This window comes from Canis lupus, chromosome 7 (assembly GCF_048164855.1).
Source record: "Canis lupus baileyi chromosome 7, mCanLup2.hap1, whole genome shotgun sequence".
Lineage (NCBI taxonomy): Eukaryota > Metazoa > Chordata > Mammalia > Carnivora > Canidae > Canis > Canis lupus.
The window spans coordinates 68,027,260-68,046,814 of record NC_132844.1 but is presented as its reverse complement, the minus strand read 5'-3'; the positions used below and the strand labels follow the sequence as shown (position 1 = coordinate 68,046,814).

The 19,555-nt window shown below is 46.1% G+C and overlaps 1 protein-coding gene across 8 annotated transcripts in view; it reads left to right on the top strand.

The window, feature by feature from the left end:
* PPARD (peroxisome proliferator activated receptor delta) overlaps positions 1–19,555 on the top strand; it is an 87,539-nt gene that overhangs the window by 40,699 nt on the left and 27,285 nt on the right. Inside the window, exons 1-3 of one of the 8 annotated variants that reach the window (XM_072833319.1) lie at positions 11,804–11,979; positions 12,409–12,514; positions 13,018–13,171. The exons of 3 other annotated variants lie outside the window; for them this stretch is intronic. The gene's annotated coding sequence lies outside the window, so the exon portion shown is untranslated. Of the gene's footprint in view, positions 1–9,234; positions 11,424–11,803; positions 11,980–12,405; positions 12,515–12,697; positions 12,777–13,017; positions 13,172–19,555 lie in introns of those variants that run through there. 4 more of the 8 variants (XM_072833318.1, XM_072833320.1, XM_072833316.1 and 1 more) reach the window with 4 other exon arrangements.

Sequence of the window (19,555 nt, the reverse complement as noted above, 5' to 3'; positions counted from 1 at the left end):
ACTTTTTTCTTGGATGATCTGCTAGCACCATTACAAAGTGATCTGAGGTCATGAGGGCCACTTTTTATATTTCTGAGGAATGGCCCAAATGTGTTTTTATGAACTTTTCCTTCCTTCTGTTTCTTTAAATAATGACAGGTTAGTTTAACAGTGGCACTTGTTGGTTTCCTGGGGCAGATCACCAACCAACATTTGCTGCTTTTGAGGCATCAGGTTTTTTCCTGTGGACTCTCAGATTGTTTCTTTGTTTTTTATAGACTGACTCTATTTTTCTAGGGTAGTACATCCCAAAGTGATTGCTGAATCGGGATCTCTGGGAGTGGGCCTTGGAATCTGTTATTGAGAATTAGAGGAAAATTGAGCAAGTTGAGATCTAAAACCATTACAAGTGGATTTATGGATAGGGATTCCAAGTAAGTTAGACAATCTCAGGTAGTTGTGGAAGCTCCACTAGGTTATAAAGGACCCAAGCTCCCTCCAGTTCCTTGCTGTGTCATTCTTAGGGTGTGGCTGTTCTCATTTGTACAACATGGCTGCCATGGATTGAGCTATCACATCTGCATTCCAGGCAGTAAGGCACAGAAAGAAAGAGGGAAGGATGATATCTCCCTCCCTCGCTCCCTCCCTTTTAAGGCTACTTCAGGAAAGTCTTCTGCCTCTACCACTTTTTGTGACTGAGGGGAAATTATTTAATATCTCAGAGCCACAGTTACTTCATTTGTAAAATGGGTGTGATAGCACTTACCTCAGGGGGATGAGGACTAGAGAGGATCATCCAGTGTCTGGCATAATGCCTGGGCCACAGAGAGTGCTCTCTAAATGGTGACTGCTGCTTCACGTCTTGACACCATCACCTTCCCCTTCCCTCCATGGGAAGGCCTTTACTGTCCTTTACTATTCTCTGACACACTTTGCCCTCTGTTCCCCTTGTCTGCCCCCCACATCCCTCTCTTCTCTGCCCCTCACGTGCCTGCCCTCTCTCCCTACTCTCCCACCTTGTACAACCTCATCCTTGTATTGTTTCCGTCCCTCTGTCTTCCTGATGTCCTGGATTAATGGCAAATCATTGTTGTATGCAAGGACCAGAGAGGTCAGAGTTGGTGACTGGCCTTTGAACTGCAAGTCAGCAACGAGTAAGTTAGCATGTTTAATTGGCTCATTCATGAATCAATTAATTGCATCTGGCAGCTGGTAAGCAGAGATCAGAAGGAGCAGTGGCTTAAAACAGTACAAGTTTATTCTCTGTTAGGTTTTTAAAAGAAATCTGGGGAAGGCAGCCTAGGGCCAACTTCTCTGTTCTGTCATTCTTCCTGTGGGGCTTCCAAGCCCAGGGCTGTGTCATGGTGGCTGCGGGAGCTCCAGCCATCAAGACAGGTTTCCAGGAAGCGCCAGGCAGGGGAGTGGGTGGGTAGGGGGGTGGGGGGGCCTGGGCAGACAGAAAAGACCTACACCAAGCTGTCTTTCTCCCTCTTCAGGAGCTTTCTTGGAAGTCCCACCCAGTAGCTTCCACTGTCCCCTCCTGTAGCTACAGGTGAGGCTGAGAAGTCTTTCAACTGGACATGTTACCACCTGAAATAAAATTGGGACTCTATAACTAGGGTGGAAGGGGAAGAGTAGATACTGGGTTAACAACTTGTATGGAAGGTCTGCCACAATTCATTCAGTATGAATTTAGCACCTGTGGTCTGCTGGTTATTAGACCAGCAAGGGAGTCCCCATTCCAGAAGGGAGGCATGGATACATAAAGGAGTACAGCACCGAGTGAGGGTGATAGAAAAAGGGGGGTGGAGTGGAAGAAGGCACGAGAAAGCGCACTCTCCAACCTCACACACATCAGGGCCATCCAGGCAATCTCCTGAGTTTGTCACACCAACATTATTCTCTGCTGCTCCGTTCTTCTCTGTCCTCTCTGTTCTCTCTCCCTTGTACTGCCATCATCATCATTGCTAGGTTTATTTTGCCCCTTCATTCTGGCCCCAGCAATAGCCCCTAGGACCCAAGGAAGTAGAAACCTCTGGGCTGAGGCCACATGTCTGGAGATCCTCAGGCCCTGGGGCAATTAGAGGTTAGTGGCAGGAACATATCCTACTCTGGTACAAGCTGTGGCACTGCCAGGAGACATCGCTCCAGGAACAGGGTCGTCATCAGGAGGAGTGTTCCTTACCAGGCACCTGGCTTCGGCTAGGTGTGAATATTTTATCTGTATTAAGTAATCAGGAGTCCCTTTGACCTGTGGTCTCTTTGATTTTTGATCTCAGAAACACCACTTGCCCTCCCTCCTCCTCTAGCCCTTGCCCAATTCCCTGTGGGATGTCAAGGAGGCAACAGGAAGCTTGTTGCAAAGATTATTTTTAAAGGTGTATCGTGGCCTTCAAGGATGTAATCTGTCAGGAAACACTAATGGGTTAAAAGGTTGTCATTTATGATCCTGTACACTCATCTTATGAGCTTGGCTGTGACCCTGGGTGAGTGACTTAACCCTCTGTCCTTGGTTTCCTCATCTGCCAAATTGTAATCCTGGTTGTTACAGAGATTAGGAGGCACATGGAAAGCACCCGGTACATGCCAGTTCTTAGGACTGCTCTTACCCACTGTGGTTGGAGCAATAGATTGGGGCCAGAGTGTGGGAGGCCTTGGATGCCACACGAAGTAGTTGGATTCTGTTCTTTCAGCACAGCAAGCTGCAGGAGATTTGTGGGCAGGGTTGTGACAAATCATGTCTGGGCTTAAGAAATATCACCAGCGAGAGAAGGGAGGCTGGACTGGAGCAGGGGAGTGCCTAGAAGCAGTTCCAGTGGGGGTGCACAGGGCCGGGCCTGAGCTCGCAAAGTTGGGGCGTGGGGACAACAGATGGTTAAAAAGTCAGGAGTGAGGGAGGACCTGATAGTATTTCAGCCCGTGTGGCACAGGGAATGGCATCCCACCAACAGCTACCAGAAGCATCAGAGGAGTTGCAGGTAGAGGTGGCAGGAGAGGAAACTGAGTACCTGCCATCTGCTGGGCATGAGGGGCAGCGCTGCCTGGGGCCTGACATGAGGATCACTGGGTTTGGGAGGCGTGATGGAGCTCTGCATGGCGTTTAGGCAGTCAGTAGGTGAGAAGCCTGGGACAGAGATACGGGATGTGGTCACAGTGTGTGAAAACAGCAGTGATGGTTTGTGCTACGAGTAGAGGAGCCAGCCAGGGATGAAACCAGGGAGGAGTGTGTGCGAGGGAGAGTTATCGTTTTAAAGGCTGGTGAAGGAAGAACAAGCAGCAGAGTGGACAGTCCCTAGGAAGGCTGGAGAGAGGGGGGCAGAGCCCAAATCAAGAAGGGCCTCATATGGCACAGCCAGAAGCTTGGGTGTGTTCTTGGAGGAGCAGAAAGTTTTTGAGGAGTTCTAAGCACAGAAGTAGATATGATTCAATTTGTGATTTCAGCGGTCATTCTGGCTGCAGCCCAGGGACGGGGGGCAAAGAATGGAGGCAGGGGACCCTCTTAGACATTGTTGAAGTAATTCAGCTGAGGTGAACCAGGGAGGTGTTTGGCACTTGGATGAATAGTACGTGGTTCATTGGGTACTTGGGACTGTTTGGATCTTGGGGTCTCATTAGGGGGTAAGGGGATGGCTTCAAGGAGTCTAACTTCAAGGTCAACCAAAGAGCCCATCCAAATATAAACCAGGATGGTGAGAACAGAATCTACCTCACTGCTAACTTGGCAGCTGGAATTGGTTGGTTGACCCTGAAGGTGGTCCTGTAACTCCTCAAGGTCAAGGGTGAGGCTTCAACATGGCAGTCCTACAGATGAGAGAGGAGAAACAGAGATAGACGTGGCCTTGCAGAAACGTTGCTGTACTGTTTCTCCCCACACCCACTGGGAAGCCCTGCCTGTGCCTTGTGGAGCACTCAGAGCTTCGAAGTTCAGCAGGCCCCTGGGAGCTGGGGTCCTTCTGCCCTTCTCCCTTGGGTGGCTTCTCCCAACCATTAGATGTCCATGATTGTCAGGAAGTGGGGAAGCCAGGCCCCGCCCAGCCCCACATCAATTTGAGCTAAGGGGCAGGGTGGGTGACATTTGGCCCCTTGTGGCCCCAGACCCCTTGATACCTCTGGCCCTAGGCTCTCAGCTCCCAGCTCTTGGCTGCTAAGCAAAAGGTACAATTGCATCAGATGTTGCTCTTTACAAGGCCCCAGGGGTTGCTCTAAGTGAGCTCACAGGCTGTTGTCATCTCTCTGACTTGTGCCAGATTCCGTCTCCAGGTCTGTTGCAGGGTCTGCCTGGCTGCTGGGGCCTGAGTCCAGGTGTCTGGAGGCTGCCCTCAGTTTATCCTAAGGGTGAATTTTAGTCATTTTACCTTATTTTTATGTTAAAATGCCTATTAACATAAAAATACTCCCTGGACTGATGAGACAGTTCTATGGCCAAAAGGCGACTGACTGGAGGCCTGCAGCCCCACTCCCCAGGGGTCCTGGTGCGGGTGATCAGTTTCCTGTGTGTTCTTCAAAACTCCCCCCTTCCCCAGACTCAAGTGTGAATGTACGTTTCCTTTTCCTCCTCCTATGCCCTGTGGCAGCAGGGAGCACACTAAATTGTTTGGACACCTAGCTCTTCACTTAAGTATATGTTTGAAATCTTTCCACATTAGCACACACAGATCTTCTGCATTCTTCTTCTTCTTCTTTTTTTTAATCTTTTTTGTTGTGCATATGATGCATGTATAGTTTAGCCAATAATTTTCCAGCAAACACTCATATAACTAGACATTACAGTGCCTTTGATTTGTCAAGTGAACGAACTGTGGCTTATAAAACATCCTCACCATTGTTCCCTGGTATTAACCTCCTAGCCCTATGAGGAAGACAGGCCAGAAGAAATTTTTTGCAGCTCAGGATATTCTGTGAACAGTGAGGAGATGAGAAGTTGACTCTCATTTCATGAAGAGTAAAACAGCATCTTTCCTTTGAGAGACTCCGATTGTTTGGGGAACAAGATTAAAAGGCATACACACATCTACCTAGAAAGGATGTATGAAGTAGCGTCTGTGGAATGAATGCAGCGGGATAGGATGCTGTGGGGCCAGCTTCCCCAAGGGGCATGGAACTTGAGCCACACCTCTCTAATAAAAGAGGGGGGGTGGGATGAGACTGATAAAAAGGAGGGCATTTCAGGCAGGACAGTGCAGGAGCAGAGGTGGGCAGAGATGCAAACAGGGCCAGGACTCAGGGCCTCAGGCACTCTGGCTTCCCCCTCTAGCCTGGTCTCCTCATTCAGTTAGCAGACGTTCACATGCCTGCTCCATGCTCGGGCCTTTTGGGATCCAGAGAGTAGCAGGAACAACTCCATGGGCTTTCAGACAGGAGACACTGTGTGCATGACAGGCAAAACTAGTTGATGTTGGTAGAGATAGACACTGGTGGTTACCTCTTATTGGTAGAGCACTGAGTGGGAAGGGGCATGAAGAACCTTCTGGGGTGCTGGAAACCTTTGATATCTTGAGTGGGGTGATGATGCTGTGGTAGTATGTAAATAGATAAGACTTGATGGAGCTACACACTGAAGGTTAATGCAGACCGTACCCTGTAACCGTGGGTATGTTATACTCCTCTTATAAAGCAAGGACACAGGCAAATAAATAAATAGCACATCCCCAGAATAAATCAATGAGTAAAATGCAGTAGCAAAGTGTGGCAAAGGGCTGTGCTTGAGGAAATATAGGGACTTTAGGAACATGTTGCAGGAGGCTTATCTGAGGAAGTGTTCTATTTGCTGAGATTTAAAGGATGAGGAGGTGTTAGATTAAGAAGGGGGTGAAGTGTCCCAGGTGGAAGGAACAGCCTGTGTGGAGGGCCAGAGGCAGAGAGCCTGATGTGCTGGAAAGTTCCAGGTGAACATAGTGTAGCGTTTGGAAGGGATTTGAGATGAGATTTCAGAACCTCTCCCTCTATCACTGTGTTGTTCCAGAAGGCCCCTGGTGAGAGTCTCAGCCTCTCTCTGGTCTTACAGGCTTTGGAACCAAAGCACCATTCGGATTCTGCCCTTCTCCTCACCTCAGAACTAAATCCCACTTAGTAAGTAGGAAGTTCAGGCTGGCTGTATCGGGGCTCCTTAGCTGTCCATGGGAGAGGTGGACTCCCCAGCCAGGGAAGCTCTCCATTCCCAGACGTGCTCTGTTTTCAGCTGCCTTGCATGGCACACCTTGGCCTTCCCTGGGAGTGCCTTTCCCAACTTTCTGGCTCTGTTAGAAGAAGGGCTATAACAACTACTCCCAAACTATCCCTGCTTTTCCCGAGCCGGAAATATTTCTTCCTCGAAGTGTCCACCTCCCATCACACAACTCTGTGTGCTCACTGTCTTCACGGGCAGTTTCTGACTTACTCCTTTTGGCATCTCTCTCTATAGGAGTGTAGGTCAGTGCTAGTGCACATAGTTCCCAAATCAGTCCCATAAATTATTTTTTAACTGAAGGGCTTTTGGCTAGAGGTGAGTGGAAGTTTACAATGGGGGTCAGAGCGAAGGTTGCCTGGGAAGATGTTAAGACTCTGGTACTTCCAAATTCCCAGGCAGCTACTACGTATTCAGGACTTGAGAACAAGAAATTGAACTTCCGGGGAATTCCTCAAATCACAGGCTACTCTTTATCTTTCATAACACTTCATTTAAAGCTTTGTATTAAAAAAAAAAAAAAAAAAAGCTTTGTATTATTTTTTAGAATTTTATTAAGTTTTTCATTTTAATTCCAGTATAGCTAACATACAGTGTTATATTAGTTTCAGGTATACAATACAATCATTCAGCAACCCTATACTTTGTGCTCATCATGATAAGTGCACTGTTTAATCCCCTTCACTTATTTCACCCATCCCCCCCTCTGGTAACCACCAGATTATTCTCTAGAGTTAAGAATCTGTTTCATAAAAAAAAAAAAAAAAAAAAAAAGAATCTGTTTCATGGTTTGCCTTTCTCTCTTTTTTCCCCATTTGTTCTTTTGTTTTGTTTCTTAAATTCCACACATGAATGAGATCATATGGTACTTGTCTTTCTCTGATTTATTTCACTTAGCATTATATTCTTTAGCTCCATCCATGTTGCAAATGGTAGGAGGACATTCTTTTTTATGGCTGAATAATATTCCATTGTGTATATATACCACATCTCTTTTATCCATTCATCAGTCAGTGGACACGGGCTGCTTCCATAACTTGGCTATTGTAGATAATGCTGCTATAAACATATGGTGTATATATCCTTTTGAATTACCATTTTTGTATTCTTTGGATAAATACCCGGTTGTAGAATTACTGGATTGTAGGGTAGTTCTATTTTTAACTCTGAGGAACCTCCATTTCATGCTGGTTTCCACTGTGGCTGCACCAGCTAACATTCTCTCCAGCAGTGCAAGAGGATTCCCTTTTCTCCATATCCTCACCAACACTTACTGTTTCTTGCATTTATGAGGGTTTCTTTTTTTTTAAGATTTATTTATTTATTTATTTATTTATTTATTTATTTATTTATGATAGAGAGAGAGAGGCAGAGACACAGGCAGAGGGAGAAGCAGGCTCCATGCAGGGAGCCTGACTTGGGACTCAATCCCAGGTCTCCAGGATCACGCCCTGGGCTGATGGCAGCGCCAAACCGCTGAGCCACCCAGACTGCCCCTGCATTTATGAGTTTTTAAATAAGAATGAGAGACCATAATAAGCTGAATTATTTTTCTGTGGCAAAAGTTTCAGAGGTTTTTTTGTAAAAGAAGAAAAAAGATATAGTAAATGCATGATTTATTATTATTATTAGGAACACTGTATTGTGACAAAATTATATATTTTATTAACATGTAAAAATGATCTCTACCTGATGCAGATATTTGATAATAGAAAATGTTAAAGGATGAAAACAGTAACACAGAATGAATGCCAAATAGAAATCATTGAATGATTTAAGGATAATACCACAGTTAATGTTTTAAAAATTAAATATTTAATAACTATTTAATATTCTTAAATAACTATACATTTTTATATTTATATTTCCAGACACTAAAATTCCCCTGTTTTGGTGTGCAGTTCTGTGAGTTTTGGCAAATTTATAGTCATAAACCACCACTACGATCCAGATAAAGAACTGTGCTATCATCCCCCAAAACAATGCCATTCCCTTGGGCTACTCCTTTGTAGTCAGACCTCCCCATATCAATTAACCTCGCTGTACCTATCCTTTCCTGTAGTTCTGCCTCTTGCAGAATGTCATATGAATGGAATCATAATGTACGTAGAACTTTTAAATCTCTCATTGAGCATAATGTTTTGAAATTTATCTGTTTTTATTGCATGGGTTTGTTCCTTTTTATTGATTAGTTGTCCATTGTTTTGGTTTCTTAAAGATTTATTTATTTATTCATGAGAGACACAACACAGAGAGGCAGAGACACCAGCAGAGGTAGAGGCAGGCTCCCAGTAAGGAGCCTGATATGGGACTCTATCCTGGACCCTAGGATCACGCCCTGAGCCAAAGGCAGATGCTCAACCACTGAGCCACCCAGGCGTCCTGAATAGTGGTCCATTGTAGGGATGGACCACAGTTTGCTTATCCATTCTTCAGTTGAGGAATGTTTGGGTTGTTTTCAGTTCCTGACAATTTTGAGTTAAGCATTTATATGTTGCTTTGAACAAAGATTTTCATTTCACTTAGGTAAATACCTAGGAGTGGATTGCTGGATCTATGGTAAGAATATGTTTAACTGCCAATTTCCTTTCCAAAGTGGCTGTGCCATTTTGAATCCCTTGCCAATAATGAGAGTTTCAGTTTCTCTACAACCTTTATTGTCACTTTTTGTTTCATTTTGGCCATTCTAATAGGTATGTAATGGTATCTCACTAGTTTTAATTTGCTTTTCCCTAATGACTAAGGATGTTGAGCATCTTTTGTGTGTGCTCATTTGTCATCTGTTCTGTCTTCTTTGGTGAAGTATCTGTTCAATATTTTGCCCATTTCTTAATTGAGGTTTTTTCTTTTTAATTTTTTAAAAGATTTCATTTTTAAGTAATCCCTACACCCAATGTGGGGCTCGAACTCACAACCCTGAGATCAAGAGTCATGCTCTCCACAGACTGAGCCAGCCAGGTGCCCTGAGATATTTGTTTACTTATTGCTGAGTTTGGGGAGTCTTTAATATATTTTGGGTAGGGATCCCTGGGTGGCGCAGCAGTTTAGCGCCTGCCTTTGGCCCAGGGCGCGATCCTGGAGACCCGTGATCGAGTCCCACGTCGGGCTCCCGGTGCATGGAGGAGCCTGCTTCTCCCTCTGCTAGTGTCTCTGCCTCTCTCTCTCACTCTGTGCCTATCATAAAAAAATTAAAAAAAAAAAATATATATATATAGGGTATAAGTCCTTTGTGAGATATGTGATTTGCAAATATTTTCTCTCAGTTAGTGGCCATCTTGTCATTCTCTCACTGGTGTCTTTCAAAGAGCATAGGTTCTTAATTTTATTTATTTAATTTTATTTTAAGATTTTATTTATTTACTCATTAGAGATAGAGAGAGAGGGAGAGGCAGAGGGAGAAGCAGGCTTCATGCAGGGAGCATGATGTGGGACTTGATCCCGGGTCTCCAGGATCATGACCTGAGCCGAAGGCAGACACTCAACCTCTGAGCCACCGAGGCGTCCCGGTTCTTAATTTTAATGAAGTCCAGTTTATCAGTTTGTTTAATGAGTTGTTCTTTTGAAGTCCTACCTAAGGACTTTTTGCCTAACCAAAGGTCACAAAGATTTTTCTCCTGTATTTTCTTCTATAGTTGATAGCTTTTTATTTTACATTTAGATTTAGGATTCATTTCTAGTTAAGTTTTATGAGAGTTATGTAAAGTGTAGGTCATGAGCATGCACTTGAGCGGGGAGGGGAGTGAGCAGAGGGAGAGGGAGACAAGCAACAAGCACTCCATATTGAGCGGTGAGCTTGACAAGGGGCTCTATCCAAGGACCCTGAGATCATGACCTGAATTGAAATCAAGAGTCAGACACTCAACCGACCGAGCCACCTAAGCACTCTGCCAGTGAACATTATTGAGTAGTATTTGAAAAACCTAACAGGTGGATGAAATTAAGAACACTACACAAAATCATGTGTCAAAATTGCCAATTTAGGGACTTATTTAGCTATCCAAACTTATTTCTTAGAATAGTACTTGTAGGATTTGTGCATAGTATGTATATAAATATATAAATACATATTTGCAAGAATGACTCACCCTTAGTGGCAAACAGGTTAATGTAACACACACTTAGGGCATGGCAGTGGCTATAAGCAAGACTTGATTAGATTTTGACTGCTCTCCTTCACACGCCTGTCTTGGTTCTGAGATGCCAGCCTTAACCTTCAATTCTGTGTGTTAGCTTCTTGCTCTTGCTTTGACTTGAAGTCAGTGGATTCCTTCGAACCAATAACATCCCTAGATTGATTGTTAAGCTTTAATTCTCACCAGAGGATTATCATACTTTTTCCCATTTTCCCAACTTCTCGATTGGTGTTTCCCGGGTTTGGGGATTAAATAAAACAGATAAATTTCCCAAGAGATGTTGGGAAGGAAGTCTTGTATTGCTGTACAGTCAAGAGATATCACAAGGCAGGGAGGACCTAGGTGGCTCAGTCAGTTAAGCATCCAACTTTTGATCTCAGGGTTGTGAGTTCAAGCCCCGCACTAGGCTACACGCTGGGTGTAGAGCCTACTTTAAAAGAGAGAGAGAGAGAGAGAGAGAAAGATCATAAGGCAAGACTGCTATTGTGCCAACTACCATAGGGTTCCCTGGCAGGTAAGCTCCACAGGGCAGCCACTGAGTCTCATCCATTACAATGTCTCTGGGGCCCGGCTTGGTGCCTTACCCAAGGTGGGTGCATGACCCATGAAGAGTACTCCATGAAAGTTGTTGCCTCAACAAACGAGTTTCCAACTAATGGCTGTTTGGAAGCAGTGTGTAAACAGCTGTGGCTGATGAAGGTGGTTCAGGTTGTAGAGTTTTATGGAAAGATGCACTTAGAAAACTGAGATCCCTCTTGTGCCAAGCTTGAGTGACAAACAGAGAAGCTTTTTATATTCTGGACACTGGATAGAGAAGCAAACATGATGCAGCTGAGTCTTTGTTGAGAGCTACGGAGTGAGCTGAAAGAGAATAGCCCTTTTCCTCTCTTTTTTGTTTAATAAAAGGCCCAAGCTATAGGCAAGTTGAAAGAATAGTGTGGTGAACATCTGTATTTCCTTCACTAAGATTCACCAGTTGCTAACAGTTGACAGTGTGTCATCGATTGTCCACATTCCATCTTTGTTCCATCATTTCCTTGTCATTAGATTCTGGTTATCATTTTTTTGGTGGGAATCCGCATAGGTAACAAATGCTCCCTGTTGCTCCACATCGGGAAGCATAATGGTCCCAGCTGGCCGCAGTAAAGGTGATGATAACTTTAATCACCTGTTTAAACTGGTGTCTGGGAAGGCTACTTTGGTTTAAAGGCAGAGAACTTTGGAAGGAACCTTTCGCTGATTTGTTTCTCTGTCAGTTGTACTTGCTATTGAGAAGCATCTTGGTGTAGTCAAGAAGGCCCTGGAAGCCAAGGAACTGGGATAGGGGACCAGGCTCTACAACCGTCTCTCCCCAAAACCGTAGACAAGTTACATCATCTCTCTGGGCTGCGTAGTTATACATAAAAGGAAATAGAAACTCAGAGAGGTGAAGCAATTTGCCCAGGGCCACTCAGCTAGTGAGTGGCAGAGCTAGGAATCATAAGCTGTTCTTTTGGGGCCCTTGCCCTTATGTCAGTCTGCCTCCTCTGAACTGACCCATCATCCTTATGGTGGCACCAAGCTCTGGGGACTAATGCTCAGAATCAAGCAGAACATTAGCCCTTGTAGGATCTGAAGTGAGAAGCAAGAGAGAGGTGCCTCTCCTGCCCAGGTTCCTCTCCTGCATGTGGCAGGCTGTATTGTAGGAAGGCCTGGGCACCTCAGGTAAGCTTGTAGGCGGGCTGTTGGACTCTCCTCAGCCACCTTTGGAATAAATGCTTTTGTGTGGATGTTACAAAGTTGAGCTACTGGCCCCGTTCCAGCCTCCACCTCCCCAGACAGGGAAGTTCAGGTTTCGCGTACCTGGGCTTGGCTCAGGCTAGGGTTAGTGCCCAGGATCCCCAGATTGGCCCATGAATTCCAAGGGCAGTCTAGATAGATGGAGAGGGTACTGCCTCAGCCTGCCTGAGTTCCTGGGGGGGAGGGAGGAAGACAGGAAGTATTAATGGGGGAAAGGTGTGCAGAACCTTGCCAAGCAGGTCATTGTGGGTGGGGAGACACTGTGCATGCTCTGGATGCCCTAGGATTTGGGTGGAGGTTCTCAAGGAGGCAACCAGAAAGAAAGGCTACAGCAGTGACTCTGGAATATTCCAGGACTACTCTGCTGGCCCTCTGTTTGGGCGGCTCACCAGCCCACCAAACTGACATCTTCCCAGTTAGCAGCTCTCTCCAAAGCAAGTAGCAGCACTTTAAGTACTTGGTGAGTAATGTCTGTTCCTCATGCCCTTCTTCGGAGTGTTGTTTTGAGGAAAACTGTAGCTCTGGCTCAGTCAGGATTTGGTTTGTCAGGGCCACATTGTCCTGTTGCTGTGGAACTTAGAGTCCAGGAGAGTCAGCCTTCCTAAGTTCCCATTGGTTCTCCCTGAATTGCTCACCTTCACAGGCCTCCCAGGAAGTGGCCAAATTCAGGGCAGGGCCAAAGTGGCCTGACCAGGAGCATGCTGTGCCTCGTAGGCCCAGAGGTTAGTTCTGGGGAACACTTCTTCCCTGGTTGATGGCTTCCCTAGGCCCTGCATCTTAGAGACATCCCCAGGGTCCTGGCTTCCAGGTCGGCAGGGACAGAGGGGGCCCCTGGAGAGAACCTCAGGAACAGCGGTGTTTATAGACAAGACTCCCCATTGTCACTGGTTGTGATACTTGGGGAACGATGGCAGTGCTTTACTTCATTCTTTAGAGGGAACCCCTTCTTCCTCCTGCTGATAGGGCAGAAATCCATACTAGGAGCCTGACGTGACCTGCATGTGAGGCCTTCTGCTCGCTGAATGAATTCCCCAGGTGTCATCCCTAAGTCACTCCAGGCCTGGTATTTCCCCATCTCATTCTGCACATCCCTCATCCTGGCTCTGCGTTCTGAGAAGTAAGTGACAGATTTTTGACTAGCTTTCTCACAGAGCTCTCGAAGGCTGTCTGTCATGCAGGCGTAAAAGCTAGAATCTGTGTCAAAATGATATGTGAATTCGAAGGTGAGGGCAGGGGCCAGTTTTCTGACTCTCATGGTGCTTTGATGTTTAAAAATCAGGTATTCCTGAGATTTAAATACTCTTGTTCGATTTGTCCTTTCATTTCTTCACCTCTGGTTCTCCCTTCCCCATTTTGGGGGACTTCATGCTTTTTGAATATTTGTTAATGAGGCCTTATCTGGGACATGAGAGAGCAGCCACATAGGTGTGTGCTTGAAAAGGAAAGCCAGGGAGAGGGGCCCCTGGGTGGCTCAGTCCGTTCAGCGTCCAACCCTTGGTTTCAGCTCAGGTCAGGATCTCCAGGTCATGAGACCCAGCCCTGTGTTGGGCTCCACGCTCCGGGTGAGTCTTTCTCTGTCCCTCCTCTACTCTCCTCCTCTCTCCTCCCCCCCCGCCCCCCTCAGATAAATAGATCTTAAAAGAAAAAAAAAAAAAAAAAGGAAAGGAAAGGAAAGGAAGAACATAATGCAAGTTCTGAAAATGTCTTTTGAGATCCAACACCAGGCAAGCTTGGCTTTCTCCAGTGTCCACCTTCACCCTTAGTGCCCAAACTGGTTTCACTCAAGTGAGATTCAGAGCTTTTGTAAGGGAGAAAGCAAGAAGTTTTTTTTTTTTAATTAATTAATTTATTTATTTATGATAGTCACAGAGAGAGAGAGAGAGAGAGAGAGAGAGAGGCGCAGAGACACAGGCAGAGGGAGAAGCAGGCTCCATGCACCAGGAGCCCGATGTGGGATTCGATCCCGAGTCTCCAGGATCGCGCCCTGGGCCAAAGGCAGGCGCCAAACCGCTGCGCCACCCAGGGATCCCCAGCAAGAAGTTTTTGAAGGAGGCTCCTGGCTCTTCTCCTCAGCTTCATAGCAAAAAACATTGTTGCCTGTTTTAAAAACAATTACAACTACACACAGGTAAAAACTAGTAATCTCTCCACCACCTTTCTCTCTCCCATTCCAGACTATTTTCTCTCTGCAGTTGTTGTGTTACTGGGCAAACGTGTGTCGGCTCTGTTCCACTGTCTTAAACAAAATGTTTGTGAGGCAGATGTGCAGTGTGACTCCTCGCCCTTCCCTCCCAGCAGCATATCCAGGCCATCCTGCCGTGGCACCACATGTGTTCCACCTGCTGCTCTGGAGAGTCTGCAGAGAGTTCCATGGCAGGAATGTGCCAGAATGTTGCATCATGAGATGACTCCTTCGGCTTCTTCTGCTTCATCTTCTGCTTAGACATCTAAAATAATGATGTCTCATGTTTGTATCAGGCCTTTTAAACTTCTTTTTCTTTTTGCTTGCTAAATACAGCGCATGTTCATTATAGAAAATTTAGAAAAATTGGATAAGCAATAAGAGAAGAAATAAATATCACCTTAAGAGATAACCACCATTGATATTTTGGTGTGTAAATTGTATAATACAAATGTTTTTTCACATTTAATATCTCACCTGAGCCTTGCTTCCTCCGTTAGGAGAGGCATATGGATACTAATCCCATCTCACAGATGGGAAAACTGAACCACAGGGTGGTTAGAAGGTTGTCCAGAGGAACCCAGCAACATGTTAAAGACCGACCTGGGAGTACATATAGCCCAGCATTAACACTCTCCATCGTATCCGCTCTCCTCTCACCTCCAGACAAAGAAGAGTCATGCCGGGGATCTGGATTTCAGCAGGACCCAGGCAGTCACCGTTGTTTGTAGAAATTACCTTATCCAAAGGTTAATAAACAGCACCTAAAGGAAAGCATCTCATGACACTTTGGCCCCTTACTGACTTAGGAGAAAAGATAGATTTTAAAGAATTGCCCACCTCAACATTCCAGCTTCATCTTGACCATTGGGGGTTTTAGGAGCCACGCATTAGGAGGGCATGATAAACAGAGGAGGAGGAGGGTCGGGAATGGGGCCAGTGACAATTGGTGTGGCACCTGAAAGGTCTAACCTGGACAGGATGACCTGATGGGGGAGAGGTGCAGGTCGGGACCTGGTGACCAGACATCAGGCAGGGACAGGATCAAGAATGGAGGTTCGTCGGAGTGGGTCCACTTGCCAGATGCAGGAGACTTTTTAGCATTAGAGGGGAGGCAAGAAGCAGTGGAGAGGTTGAGAGCTCCCACCCTGAAGGCAGCCTGGTTCACGGCTCTGCATCCTGGCTCAGTGGGACGTGGAAATTATGTAACCTTCCCTGGCTCCGTTTTCTCATTAGTAAATGGGAATGATAATAGTACCTGCTTCACAGTTCTCACTTGTGAAGCCCCAGTGAGTCACCACATGTAAGGAGCTTACAGTAATGCCCAGCACATAGAAACACTTCTTACGATGTGATTCACGGAGAAGTTGGGTAGGCTCCTTGTGAGAGTTATAAGAGGTTCTCTCTGTGATCTCCTTCCCCAGCCTCTTCTGGTCCCTGCCCCCCTCCTGGGCCTAAGACCCTGCATTTCCCCAACCTAGAACACCCTACCCCTCAGTCTGTATTTAAAAAGCAATCTCCCCACTCCTTGATTTTATTTTCTTCTCTAAATTCTTAAATGTTTTCACTGATGAACATATTTTACTTTTAAGATCATTTCTGGACAGCCCAGCTCTCCTTAGCCTTGAACCTTCCCCAAGGCCTCTGGCCTGAAGCCATTTCCTCTTCCTCCAGACTTAGCCCCTCTCCCCCCACCGCTTCTGCTTCCTGGTTTCCCTGACGGGGTTGTTGTAGTGACGGCTTATCTTCCTCTTTGATTGGAGTATAAACACTTACAGGGCACCCAAGGACGGGTCACCACCTCCCCACCCCTACTCTGAGAGGAGCTGAGGCCTGTGAGACACCTAGGCCTTTTTCCATTGACTACTACCCTCGGGGTCTGCTCAGTGAGAGGATTTTAGAATCAAAAGGAAGGTGGGGATAGATGCACCCAACACTCCCTTCCTGTGGGGAAAATTAAGCCAAGGAAAAAGAACCACCTCCTCCTAAATCACCTGACAGATTAGCAAAAAGAGCTGGGCTGGATGTCAACTAAGTACCTTCAGCCAGCTGTTTCTGGACTCGATGTCTCCCCTATGCTGCATTTCTGCCAGTTTATTGTAATCCTGATGAGCTACTCTTTTGACTGGAGTGGTCTCTCCACTCCTAGAAAACAGAATCCAAGGACAAATGATCTGTGTGGGGCTGTTTCAGGCTGGGCCATGAATGGAAGTCTTTTTTTTTTTTTTTCCAATTATAAAAAGTTATTCATTCAGTACATATTTATTGAGCAGTGACTATCTGCCAGTCGCTGCTCTAAAAGTTGAAGATCACTGTGAATCTAACAGGTGAAAATTTTTGCCCATGTGGGGTTTTTATTCTTGGGGAGAGACAATCAGTAAACAAAGGCATTTTAAAAAATACTTACTTATATCCATATATGCACGCATGCAGACATGCAATTCCAGATAGTGGCAAGAGCTGTGGAGAAAATTGAAGCAGGAAGGGAAATGGAAGTACCTGAAGGTGAGCTGGGCTGGTTTTAAATTGAATGGTCAGGTGTCACTTGGAGCAGAGAGCAGACAAGAGACCAAAGAGGCCACTCCAGGTTAGCAGGTGGCAGTTTTAATAAAGGGAGCTTACATATATGGCTTATATTGGGTGGCAGCGAGACAAATGGATCCCCACACCCACCCAACAAATCTTAAAAGCTTACAAAGAAGCCTTCCCTGGACTCAGTCATGTATACCACGCAGGTGTTTTCAGTACCACCTTGCTATCTCAAGGCTGTGTCCTTGGAACAGCCTCTGGGGAGCGAGAAAGGAAGCAGAACCCATATTCCATAGACTGGGGAGAGTGTGAGGAGCTTTCAGTTACCTGGGTCCAGTTCATGGGCCAATTGCTGGTTATAGCATATCATTTCTGATGACCCTCCCCAACATCAAGTTGACGGTCATATGGGACCAAAGCCCTGAGGAAGTACATTTTCGGCTGAAGGGAAAAAGCTGCAAAGGCTCTGCAGCAAGATATGCCTGCTGTGTTCAAGACCAGCAAGGACACCATGTGCCTGTGCACAGTATGCCAGGAAGGGAGCGGTAGGCAGGGCACCTGTGCCGGAAGGCCCCACAGGCCACTCTAGAGATGGGCAGGAAGCTCCTGGAGCGATTTGGTCACAGGAAGGACAGAATCTGACTTAAAAGGATCACTCTGCTGTGTAGAGAGTAGGGGGCAAAGCCAAAAGCAGAGAAGGCAGTTGGGAGGCTGTTGGAATAATCCAGGCAAGAGAGGATGTTGACTTGGGCCAGGATCATAGCAGTGGAGGTGGTGAGAAGTGATTAGATTCTGGGTATTTGTTAAAGGGAGAGCCCACAGGATTCACGGACTCCAGTGCTGTGGCCTGACCAACTAGAAGGTTGGAGATGCCATTTACTGAGATGGAAAAGACCTGGGTCGGGGGGAAGGTCAGGGACTCCATTTGGATACCATTAGGCATCCACGTGGAGATGTCAGAGAAGCTGGAACTGAAGAAATAAATATGGGAGTCAAAAGCATATTTATTGAAGGTATTGAAAGCCACAGCCAGTTTCAGATCATGCAGGGAGCGAGTGTAGCTGGAGAATGAAAGAGACCTTCAGACTGGGAGTTGACTGGGACCAGATTGCGTGGGAACAGCCAGGAAGCCTGGAAGCCAAGTAAGAAAAGGTGGGAGGGAGGAGGAGGATCCAGCAATAATATCACATACTCTAATGGGTCAAGTAAGATGAAGATAATACCTGTTTGGAACATCAAGTTCAATAAGTGCAGCAACATAAAAGCAGTAAATCGCCTACCACCCTATTCATACAAGGAAACTTCCTTCCATTCTTTCTGTAGCCATTTTTATGGGAATTATGCTATGTAGTTCTGAATGTTACTATTTTTTCACTTTAAAAAGCTATGAAATATTATACAGAAACATAGTACACCATTTTCCAGGGGCTGCCTAATTTATTGAACCATTCCTTCTCTGGGCATGGAATTATTTCTGTTCTCTTCCGTTATTATAAATATTTCTCATTCTAAAAAGTTGATTTCATTATTGTAAATAACACTGCACTGAACAGCCCAGTGCATTTTCCTGTGAGGTAATTACCAGGGTCAAAGGACATGAATGCTGTTAAAGGTAAAGCTTATACTTGGGAGTCACAGTTTGTCCTGGGCAGGACTGACCAACCCTGGCTTAGCCAGATGGTGCTCCCATGCCTCCCCTCCGCTTGGGGAGGTTCAGAAGTCACTGGGCCCCTCTGACCCCCAATTCTGCCTCCCTTTCCAGGTGTGAGTCCCATTTCTCCCAGCCTGGTGAGTTTTATTCCCTCTCACTAGGCCTGGCCACCCCCCTCAGTGCGCTGTCCCCCACTTGCTGCCAGCCTCTGTTCGCTCACCTAATTTGTTAACATGGCCAGCAGGAGCTAGAGCTTCCCTCAGAGGGTCATCGTGGTGTTCAAAGGAAATAATCCATTCTAGCGCTTAACACATGAGTCCTGTGTGCCCTCCTCCCTCTGGGTTGATCCAGTGGAGTTGCAGACATGAAGACTCTTTGTGAACTTTTTTTTTCTTTTTATGATTTTATTTATTTATTCAGGAGAGACACAGAGACACAGGCAGAGGGAGAAGGAGGCTCCATGCAGGAAGCCTGACATGGGACTCGATACCGGGTTTCCAGGATCAGGCCCCGGGCTGAAGGCAGCACTAAACCGCTGAGTCACCCAGGCCACCCTCTTTGTGAACTTTAAAGGACAGACCAATGTCCTGGTCTTAGTTGTTTAAAAAGGAAAGGGTATAGGATCCCTGGGTGGCTCAGTGGTTTAGCCCTTGCCTTCGGCCCAGGTTGTGATCCTAGAGTCCTGGGATTGAGTCCCGCGTCGGGCTTCCTGCGTGGAGCCTGCTTCTCCCTCTGCCTGTGTCTCTGCCTATCTCTCTGTTTCTTTCATGAATAAATAAATAAAGTCTTTAAAAAATAAAAAGGAAAGGGTAGAGCAGCTTGGGTGGCTCAGGGATTTAAGCGCCTGCCTTTGGCCCAGGGCGTGGTCCTGGGGTTCCGGGATCGAGTTCCACGTCGGGCTCCCTGCATGGAGCCTGCTCCTTCTGTGTCTCTGCCTCTCTTTCTCTCTCTCGCTGTCATTAATTAATTAATTAATTAAAAATATTTAATAAATAAAAATAAAAAGGAAAGAGTATGTGTAGTGGCATCTAGTCTGTGTCCCATAACCACATAGCTCTCAGAGCAGGGCCACTGGTCCCCAGTTTGGTGCCCTGGCTACGAGAGCTGTGTCAGGAATTTGGGGTGCTTGTATGGAGTTG